The 12,500-nt window shown below is 28.9% G+C and overlaps 1 long non-coding RNA gene across 1 annotated transcript; it reads left to right on the top strand.

The window, feature by feature from the left end:
* Window positions 1-1,040: 1,040 nt before the first annotated feature.
* Window positions 1,041-1,729, top strand: LOC128373402 (uncharacterized). Its single transcript, XR_008322944.1, has 2 exons — window positions 1,041-1,561; window positions 1,602-1,729. It is a non-coding gene; the product is annotated as an uncharacterized LOC128373402 (long non-coding RNA).
* Window positions 1,730-12,500: the final 10,771 nt, after the last annotated feature.

The following is a 12,500-nucleotide window of genomic DNA, read 5'->3' as shown; positions in this document are numbered from 1 at the left end:
TCTCACCCTCTGTTACATGTCTCACCCTCACCTGAGACCTGTCTCACCCTCTGTTACCTGTCTCACCCTCACCTGAGAGCCTGTCTCACCCTCTGTTACCTGTCTCACCCTCACCTGAGAGCCTGTCTCACCCTCTGTTACATGTCTCACCCTCACCTGAGAGCCTGTCTCACCCTCTGTTACATGTCTAACCCTCACCTGAGAGCCTGTCTCACCCTCTACCTGTCTCACCCTCACCTGTCTCACCCTCACCTGAGAGTCTTTCTCACCGTCTGTTACATGTCTCACCCTCACCTGAGAGCCTGTCTCACCCTCTGTTACATGTCTCACCCTCTGTTACCTGTCTCACCTTCTGTTACCTGTCTCACCCTCTGTTACATGTCTCACCTTCACCTGAGAGCCTGTCTCACCCTCTGTTACATGTCTCACCCTCACCTGAGACCTGTCTCACCCTCTGTTACCTGTCTCACCCTCACCTGAGAGCCTGTCTCACCCTCTGTTACATGTCTCACCCTCACCTGAGAGCCTGTCTCACCCTCTGTTACATGTCTAACCCTCACCTGAGAGCCTGTCTCACCCTCTGTTACCTGTCTCACCCTCACCTGAGAGCCTGTCTCACCCTCACCTGAGACCTGTCTCACCCTCTGTTACCTGTCTCACCCTCACCTGAGAGCCTGTCTCACCTGAGACCTGTCTCACCCTCTGCTACCTGTCTCACCCTCACCTGAGAGCCTGTCTCACCCTCACCTGAGACCTGTCTCACCTCCTGTTTACATTCTTCTTCTGGTTGAAGCTTTAACTTGAATCTTTGCTGCTTTACACTTTAATACAAATGTATGTGAGAGACAATCCAAGCATCTTCACTATAAGCCTTAATAAATATATATATTTATAATATATAAATATATATATTATAAATATATACATATATATTATATATTATATATTGTATATTATATATAATATATCTACCCATCACAGCCTCTTCTTGGAGGACCTGCATGGACGGCCGTATGTGGACACAGATTAAAATGTTTGATTTAAAAGATCACAAACGTTTAATTTAATTTACTCTGAAACTAAAACATCGATAGTTTAAATTAAAATATTAAAATATTCACTTTACTGTCACATTAGAGTTAGAGTTAGTTAAGAACCTGGTTTAAAGGTTTAAGGTTCTTCTATAAAGAGAACATGAACATAAAGGAGTTTATGTCCACATGCTTTGGTCCATGTGCTGCACACGGTCTCCATGGTTACTAGATGATCGGTCTCCATGGTTACTAGATGATCGGTCTCCATGGTTACTAGATGATGTTTTGCACTCGTGTCTCAGGACTTCACTGATGCCTTTACCCAGTTACAGCTTAAAGGAGCGTTTTAGCTTAGCATGTTAGCATCTCCTGCCATCGGAGAACATTAGCCCTTAGCTTAGCATGTTAGCGTCTCCTGCCATCGCAGAACATTAGCCCTTAGCTTAGCATGTTAGCTTAAATGGCAAACCTCCCTGACACTTAATTTTCCTTCTGGGTGAACCTCACGTAAAGTTAACGTCTGGAGGGTTCTGGAGGGTTCTGGAGGGTTCTATGGGGTTCTAGAAGGTTCTATGGGGTTCTGCAGGGTTCTGGAAGGTTCTGCAGGGTTCTGCAGGGTCAACTATGCGCTCTGATTTAAACTGAGTTTTTATTTCTTTTGTTAAAATGTTCTGAAATAAAACCGAAGAATTTAATGTGTGAGTTTTTTTTGTGTCTGAATCAGAAAATATAAAAATGTTTAGTTTCTAAAATTTAATTAAGAATCATTCTGAATATTAAATTTAACCTATATATATATATACATATTATACATATATATATTATACATATCGTCAGCCTCATAGCATAATAGTCATTTTTTGGCCAAATTGTGATATGTGCCTAACTTAACTCTCCTACCTGCTGCATCATCCTGTATGTCTGCCTATGTCCTTGGCCAAATTCATTTAACAGGTACTAAACAAAATAACCTTTGTGGTTTCTGGTAATTAAATAATGATTTATTAAATGATGATATATTTTGTGATGTTGTTAAATTTAAGATAAGAGAAGCAGCTATGAGACGTAGTAAAGAAATAAATATCATGAACAAATTGAAAAAAGAAACTCTATTAGAGGACGAAGAAATGAAATTGAAGAGACTAAAAGAAGACAACACATATACTAACATGGCTAAAGGAAACCAATCATCTGGACATTTAACAGTATGTTGGTTCATTTTATAGTAACATACTCAGGTCATATTCTCATATCAGTGATTGTGATAAAAAACAACCATTTCAGAACACTAATATCATCTTATTCTCCCCAAGATGAAAAGAACTAAAACTATACTGAACTCATGGCTTCAAAGAGATGCATCAGTCTTAGTTCGGATCCTTCTGACTAAAGATGAAGGTTATATGTACTGTAGTATAACCTTGATGTCTGTAACTCTGCTTCCTGGCCCTGAAGCCAAAGGTGGTTTAAATTATACATTTAAAGTTAATGGTTAAAGGAATGCTTAAATATAATATATTCAAGAAGGTTGGATTTACTGTCCTGTAATTACAGTACGTTCAGACTCTAACCCTTGAATGGTGTTTATAAAGAGAGCTTGTGGACAGTAATATAATAAAGCACATTGTTAAATGATCAGATGAGATAAAGACTTTTATTTGTCCCACAGTGTCAGTCACAGTCACAGACAGTCACAGTGTGGAACATTATATATAAATAAATGAATAAATATATATATATACATATATATATATATATGAATACATGAATATATATATATATATATATATCTTTCAAATATCATTATTTTTAAGTAATTAATTATTATTATATCATTACTAAAAAACAGGGGTAATAATGTGTAGTTTGTGCATTAAAGCAAATTAGTAGCTAATAAGTTTCAGTAATCCCGGTAGTATAATTGTCGTGATAATATAATGAAAATAATAAAAGTGAAAAGAGAGAGAGAGAGGGTAAATGTAGACATCCACCAAGAAAACCCGTTGTGGGACTTGAACCGTGATCTCTCATTTGAGGAGCGAGTACGCAAGCCACCTGACTATCCGTGAGTTCTTCTTAACAGGCATATACCGCACCAACTCCTACACAACCCACAAGTGCGCGTCTGGTTTCAGGGTGCTTTAAAGATTTGAACCAGTCATGTGGGCGTGCGTGACAAATGAAGCTTCGGACGTCATTGGTCATGTGATCATCATCAAACGAATCACGCTCCGACACAGTGGTTCACTGCTCGGTGGTTCATTTTTCTGATCCACGCTTCGAATCGTTGGTGTCACAGGGTTAGGTTGACGTCTTGCTGCCGTAAATGAAGACTGTCGTGAAGTATTGCGCATGCGCAGTCCAAGATGCCTGTAAGGAAAAAGGCTTTTAAAACGTTAATTTGATACCAAACCATCAAACCATCAAACCATCAATCCATCAAACCCTTTCATTATAGTTTGATTTTCATCGTGATTTCAACACATATGTTTTTTATGTCCCTTAGACCTCGGAAAATGGAGATACAGCTCTCTCCCTATTCATTTAGATAGCCGGTTGGTCTTCCTATGGACAAATAGCTGCCCGGAGACGTGGCCAATGTTGCCGCCGAGTGAGACGACTTGCCTTAGAAGGACTTTGCCGTTAGCCTCTCCTGCTTCTGACGACACCACTCACCAGCCAATCAGTGCTTAGGATGAGGCAGCACGTGCCTCCAAAGCCAATGAGGACATGTGACCGACAACAATGAGGACATGGCTTTGATTGACAGCTGTTAGGGTTAGATACCAGACACATCTCCCTAACCCTAACCCACTGATACCAGACACATCTCCCTAACCCTAACCCACTGATACCAGACACATCTCTCTAACCCTAACCCACTGATACCAGACACATCTCCCTAACCCTAACCCACTGATACCAGACACATCTCTCTAACCCTAACCCACTGATACCAGACACATCTCCCTAACCCTAACCCTAACCCACTGATACCAGACACATCTCCCTAACCCTAACCCACTGATACCAGACACATCTCCCTAACCCTAACCCACTGATACCAGACACATCTCCCTAACCCTAACCCACTGATACCAGACACATCTCCCTAACCCTAACCCACTGATACCAGACACATCTCTCTAACCCTAACCCTAACCCACTGATACCAGACACATCTCCCTAACCCTAACCCACTGATACCAGACACATCTCTCTAACCCTAACCCACTGATACCAGACACATCTCTCTAACCCTAACCCACTGATACCAGACACATCTCCCTAACCCTAACCCTAACCCACTGATACCAGACACATCTCCCTAACCCTAACCCACTGATACCAGACACATCTCCCTAACCCTAACCCACTGATACCAGACACATCTCCCTAACCCTAACCCACTGATACCAGACACATCTCTCTAACCCTAACCCTAACCCACTGATACCAGACACATCTCCCTAACCCTAACCCACTGATACCAGACACATCTCCCTAACCCTAACCCACTGATACCAGACACATCTCCCTAACCCTAACCCACTGATACCAGACACATCTCTCTAACCCTAACCCACTGATACCAGACACATCTCCCTAACCCTAACCCACTGATACCAGACACATCTCCCTAACCCTAACCCACTGATACCAGACACATCTCTCTAACCCTAACCCACTGATACCAGACACATCTCCCTAACCCTAACCCTAACCCACTGATACCAGACACATCTCCCTAACCCTAACCCTAACCCACTGATACCAGACACATCTCTCTAACCCTAACCCACTGATACCAGACACATCTCCCTAACCCTAACCCACTGATACCAGACACATCTCCCTAACCCTAACCCACTGATACCAGACACATCTCCCTAACCCTAACCCACTGATACCAGACACATCTCCCTAACCCTAACCCTAACCCACTGATACCAGACACATCTCTCTAACCCTAACCCTAACCCACTGATACCAGACACATCTCTCTAACCCTAACCCACTGATACCAGACACATCTCCCTAACCCTAACCCACTGATACCAGACACATCTCCCTAACCCTAACCCTAACCCACTGATACCAGACACATCTCTCTAACCCTAACCCTAACCCACTGATACCAGACACATCTCTCTAACCCTAACCCACTGATACCAGACACATCTCTCTAACCCTAACCCTAACCCACTGATACCAGACACATCTCCCTAACCCTAACCCTAACCCACTGATACCAGACACATCTCTCTAACCCTAACCCTAACCCACTGATACCAGACACATCTCCCTAACCCTAACCCACTGATACCAGACACATCTCCCTAACCCTAACCCACTGATACCAGACACATCTCCCTAACCCTAACCCTAACCCACTGATACCAGACACATCTCCCTAACCCTAACCCACTGATACCAGACACATCTCTCTAACCCTAACCCACTGATACCAGACACATCTCCCTAACCCTAACCCACTGATACCAGACACATCTCTCTAACCCTAACCCACTGATACCAGACACATCTCCCTAACCCTAACCCTAACCCACTGATACCAGACACATCTCCCTAACCCTAACCCACTGATACCAGACACATCTCCCTAACCCTAACCCACTGATACCAGACACATCTCCCTAACCCTAACCCACTGATACCAGACACATCTCCCTAACCCTAACCCACTGATACCAGACACATCTCCCTAACCCTAACCCTAACCCACTGATACCAGACACATCTCCCTAACCCTAACCCACTGATACCAGACACATCTCTCTAACCCTAACCCACTGATACCAGACACATCTCCCTAACCCTAACCCACTGATACCAGACACATCTCTCTAACCCTAACCCACTGATACCAGACACATCTCCCTAACCCTAACCCTAACCCACTGATACCAGACACATCTCCCTAACCCTAACCCACTGATACCAGACACATCTCCCTAACCCTAACCCACTGATACCAGACACATCTCTCTAACCCTAACCCACTGATACCAGACACATCTCCCTAACCCTAACCCACTGATACCAGACACATCTCCCTAACCCTAACCCACTGATACCAGACACATCTCCCTAACCCTAACCCACTGATACCAGACACATCTCTCTAACCCTAACCCACTGATACCAGACACATCTCTCTAACCCTAACCCACTGATACCAGACACATCTCCCTAACCCTAACCCACTGATACCAGACACATCTCCCTAACCCTAACCCACTGATACCAGACACATCTCTCTAACCCTAACCCACTGATACCAGACACATCTCCCTAATGGCAGCCCTACTGCAGGCTGCAGCGGAGCTCTGTGGGCCGGGACAGTTACCATGGCAACAACTAAATGAACAAATAAAAACTAAAACACGGGCAGCCATCGGCCCACCGGGACCCCCAACGGCCCACCGGGACCCCCAACGGCCCACCGGGACCCCCAACGGCCCACCGGGACCCCCAACGGCCCACCGGGACCCCCAGCGGCCCACCGGGACCCCCAACGGCCAATCTAAGTTCATTTTAATAATACATCAGAGTAACAGCTCTAACCCCTAAAACATGATCACATGATCATGTGATCATGTGATCATGTGATCATGTCATAGTACAATATATAACTATATATAACTATATATAACTATATATAACTATATATAACTATATATAACAGTATATAACTATATATAACAGTATATAACTATATATAACTATATATAACTATATATAACTATATATAACAGTATATAACTATATATAACTATATATAACTATATATAACTATATATAACTATATATAACTATATATAACAGTATATAACTATATATAACTATATATAACTATATATAACTATATATAACAGTATATAACTATATATAACTATATATAACTATATATAACTATATATAACTATATATAACTATATATAACTATATATAACTATATATAACTATATATAACAGTATATAACTATATATAACTATATATAACTATATATAACTATATATAACAGTATATAACTATATATAACTATATATAACTATATATAACTATATATAACTATATATAACAGTATATAACTATATATAACAGTATATAACTATATATAACTATATATAACTATATATAATAATATATAATAATATATAACTATATATAACTATATATAACTATATATAACTATATATAACTATATATAACAGTATATAACTATATATAACAGTATATAACTATATATAACTATATATAACTATATATAACAGTATATAACTATATATAACAGTATATAACTATATATAACTATATATAACTATATATAACTATATATAATAATATATAACTATATATAACTATATATAATAATATATAACTATATATAACTATATATAACTATATATAACAGTATATAACTATATATAACTATATATAACTATATATAACTATATATAACTATATATAACTATATATAACTATATATAACAGTATATAACTATATATAACTATATATAACTATATATAACTATATATAACAGTATATAACTATATATAACTATATATAACTATATATAACTATATATAACTATATATAACTAGTATATAACTATATATAACTATATATACTATATTAACTATATATAACAGTATATAACTATATATAACAGATATAACTATATATAACTATATATAACTATATATAACTATATATAACTATATATACAGTATATAACTATATATAACTATATATAACTATATATAACTATATATAACAATATAATAACTGTATATAACTATATATATATAACTATATAATTATATAATAATATATTAACTATATATACTATATATAACTATATATAATATATAACTATATATAACTATTATATAAGTTATATAACTATATATAACTATATATACTATATATAACTATATATAATTATATATAACTATATATAACTATATATAACTATATATAACTATATATAACTATATATAACTATATATAACTATATATAACAGTATACTATATATAACTATATATAACTATATATAACTATATATAACTATATAAACTATATAACTATAATATAACTATATAACTATATATAACTATATAACTATATAACATATATAACTATATATAACTATATATAACTATATATATATAACTATATAACTTTTATAACTATATATAACTATATATTATATATACATATATACTATATAAAACTATATATAACTATATATAACTATATATAACTATATATAACTATATATAATAACTATTAACTATATAACTATATATAACTATATATAACTATATAACTATACTATATATAACTATATATAACTATATATAACAGTATATAACTATATATAACTATATATAACTATATATAACTGTATATAACTATATATAACTATATACTATATATACTATATATAACTATATATAACTATATATAACTAGTATATAACTATATACTATATAACTGTATATAACTATATATAACTGTATATAACTTATATAACTATATATAACTATATATAACTATATATACTATATTAACTATATATAACTATATATACTATATATAACTATATATAACTATATATAACTATATATAACTATATATAACTATATATACTATATATAACAGTATATAACTATATATAACTATATATAACTATATATATATAACTATATATAACTATATATAACTATATATAACTATATATAACTATATATATAGACTATATATATATAACTATATATAACAGTATATAACTGTATATAACTATATATAACTAGTAATAACTATATATAACTATATAACTTATAGATATATCTATATATAACTATATATAACTATATATAACTATATATAACTATATATAACTATATATAACTATATATAACTATATATAACTATATATTAACTATATATAACTATATATAACATATATAACTATATATAACAGTATATAACTATATATAACTATATATAACTATATATAACTATTATATAACTATATATAACTATATAATTAACTATTATATAACTATATATAACTATATATAACTATATATAACTATATATAACTATATATAACTATATAACTATATATAACAGTATTATAACTATATATAACTATATATAACTATATATAACTATATAACTATATATAACTATATATAACTATATATAACTATATATAACTATATATAACTATATATAACTATAATATAACTATATATAACTATATATAACAGTATAACTATATAACAGTATATAACTATATATAACTATATATAACTATATATAACTATATATAACTATATATAACTATATATAACTATATATAACAGTATATATAACTATATATAACTATATATAACTATATATAACTATATATAACTATATATAACTTATATAACTATATATAACTATATATAACTATATATAACTATATATAACTATATATAACTATATATAACTATATATAACTATATATAACTATATATAACTTACTATATATAACTACTATAACTATATATAACTATATATAATCTATATATAAACTATATATAACTATATATAACTATTACTATATATAACTATTATATAACTATATATAACTATATATAACAGTATATAACTATATATAACAGTATATAACTATATATAAACTATATATAACTATATATAACTTATACAGTATATAACTATATATAACAGTATATAACTATATATAACTATATATAACTATATATAACTATATATAACTATATATAACTATTATATAACAGTATATAACTATATATAACTATATATAACTATATATAACGTATATAACTATATATAACTATATAACTATATATAACTATATATAACTATATATAACTATATATAACTATATATAACAGTATATAACTATATATAACTATATATAACTATATATAACTATATATAACTATATATAACTATATATAACTATATATAACTATATATAACAGTATATAACTATATATAACTATATATAACTATATATAACTATATATAACTATTATTATAACAGTATATAACTATATATAACAGTATATAACTATATATAACTATATATAACTATATATAACTATATATAACAGTATATAACTATATATAACTATATATAACTATATATAACTATATATAACTATATAACTATATATAACTATATATAACTATATATAACAGTATACTATATATAACTATATATAACTATATATAACTATATATAACTATATATAACTATATATAACAGTATATAACTATATATAACTATATATAACTATATATAACTATATATAACTATATATAACTATATATAACTATATATAACTATATATAACAGTATATAACTATATAACTATATATAACTATATATAACAATATATAACTATATATAACAGTATATAACTATATATAACTATATATAACTATATATAACTATATATAACTATATATAACTATATATAACTATAAATAACTATATATAACTATATATAACTATATATAACTATATATAACTATATATAACTATATATAACAGTATATAACTATATAACTATATATAACTATATATAACTATATATAACTTATATATAACTATTATAATAACTATATATAACTATATATAACTATATATAACTATATATAACTATATATTAACTAGTATATAACTATATATAACTATATATAACTATATATAACGTATATAACTAGTATATAACAGTATATAACTATATATAACTATATATAACTATATATAACTAGTATATAACTATATATAACAGTATATAACTATATATAACTATATATAACTATATATAACTATATATAACTATATATAACTATATATAACTATATATAACTATATATAACTATATATAACAGTATATAACTATTAACTATAACTATATATAACTATATATAACTATATATAACTATATATAACTGTATATATTAACAGTATATAACTATATATAACTATATATAACTATATATAACAGTATTAACTATATATAACTATAATAACAGTATATAACTATATATAACTATATAACTATATATAACTATATATAACTATATATAATATATATAACTATATATAACTATATATAACTATATATAACTTATATAACAGTATATAACTATATATAACTATATATAACTATATATAACTGTATATAACTGTATATAACAGTATATAACTATATATAACTATATATAACTATATATAACTATATTATATAACTATATATAACAGTATATAACTATATATAACTATATATAACTATATATAACTAGTATATAACTGTATATAACTATATATAACTATATATAACAGTATATAACTATATATAACTATATATATACTATATATAACTATATATAACTATATATAACTATATATAACTATATATAATATATATAACATATATATAACTATATATAACTATATATAACTATATATAACAGTATATAACTATATATAACTATAATATAATAATATATAACTATATATAACTATTATATAACTATATATAACTATATATAACAGTATATAACTATATATAACTATATATAACTATATATAACTATATATAACTATATATAACTATATATAACTATATATAACTATATATAACTATATATAACAGTATATAACTATATATAACTATATATAACTATATATAACTATATATAACTATATATAACTATATATAACTATATATAATAATATATAACTATATATAACTATATATAACTATATATAACAGTATATAACTATATATAACTATATATAACTATATATAACTATATATAACTATATATAACTATATATAACAGTATATAACTATATATAACTATATATAACTATATATAACTATATATAACTATATATAACATATAACTATATAACTATATATAACTATATATAACTATATATAACAGTATATAACTATATATAACTATATATAACTATATATAACTATATATAACTATATATAACTATATATAACTATATATAACTATATATAACTATATATAACTATATATAACTATATTAACTATATATAACTATATATAAACAGTATATAACTATATATAACTATATATAACTATATATAACAGTATATAACAGTATATTAACTATATATAACTATATATAACTATATATAACAGTATATAACTATATATAACTGTATATAACTATATATAACTATATATAACTATATATACAGTATATAACAGTATATAACAGTATATAACTATATATAACTATATATAACTATATATAACAGTATATAACTATATATAACTATATATAACTATATATATAACTATATATAACTATATATAACTATATATAACAGTATATAAACT

Source organism: Scomber japonicus, chromosome 14 (assembly GCF_027409825.1).
Source record: "Scomber japonicus isolate fScoJap1 chromosome 14, fScoJap1.pri, whole genome shotgun sequence".
In the NCBI taxonomy this organism is placed as follows: Eukaryota; Metazoa; Chordata; class Actinopteri; order Scombriformes; family Scombridae; genus Scomber; species Scomber japonicus.
Note: the sequence above shows the minus strand (reverse complement) of the source record. Positions and strands in the feature narration are given on the sequence as shown.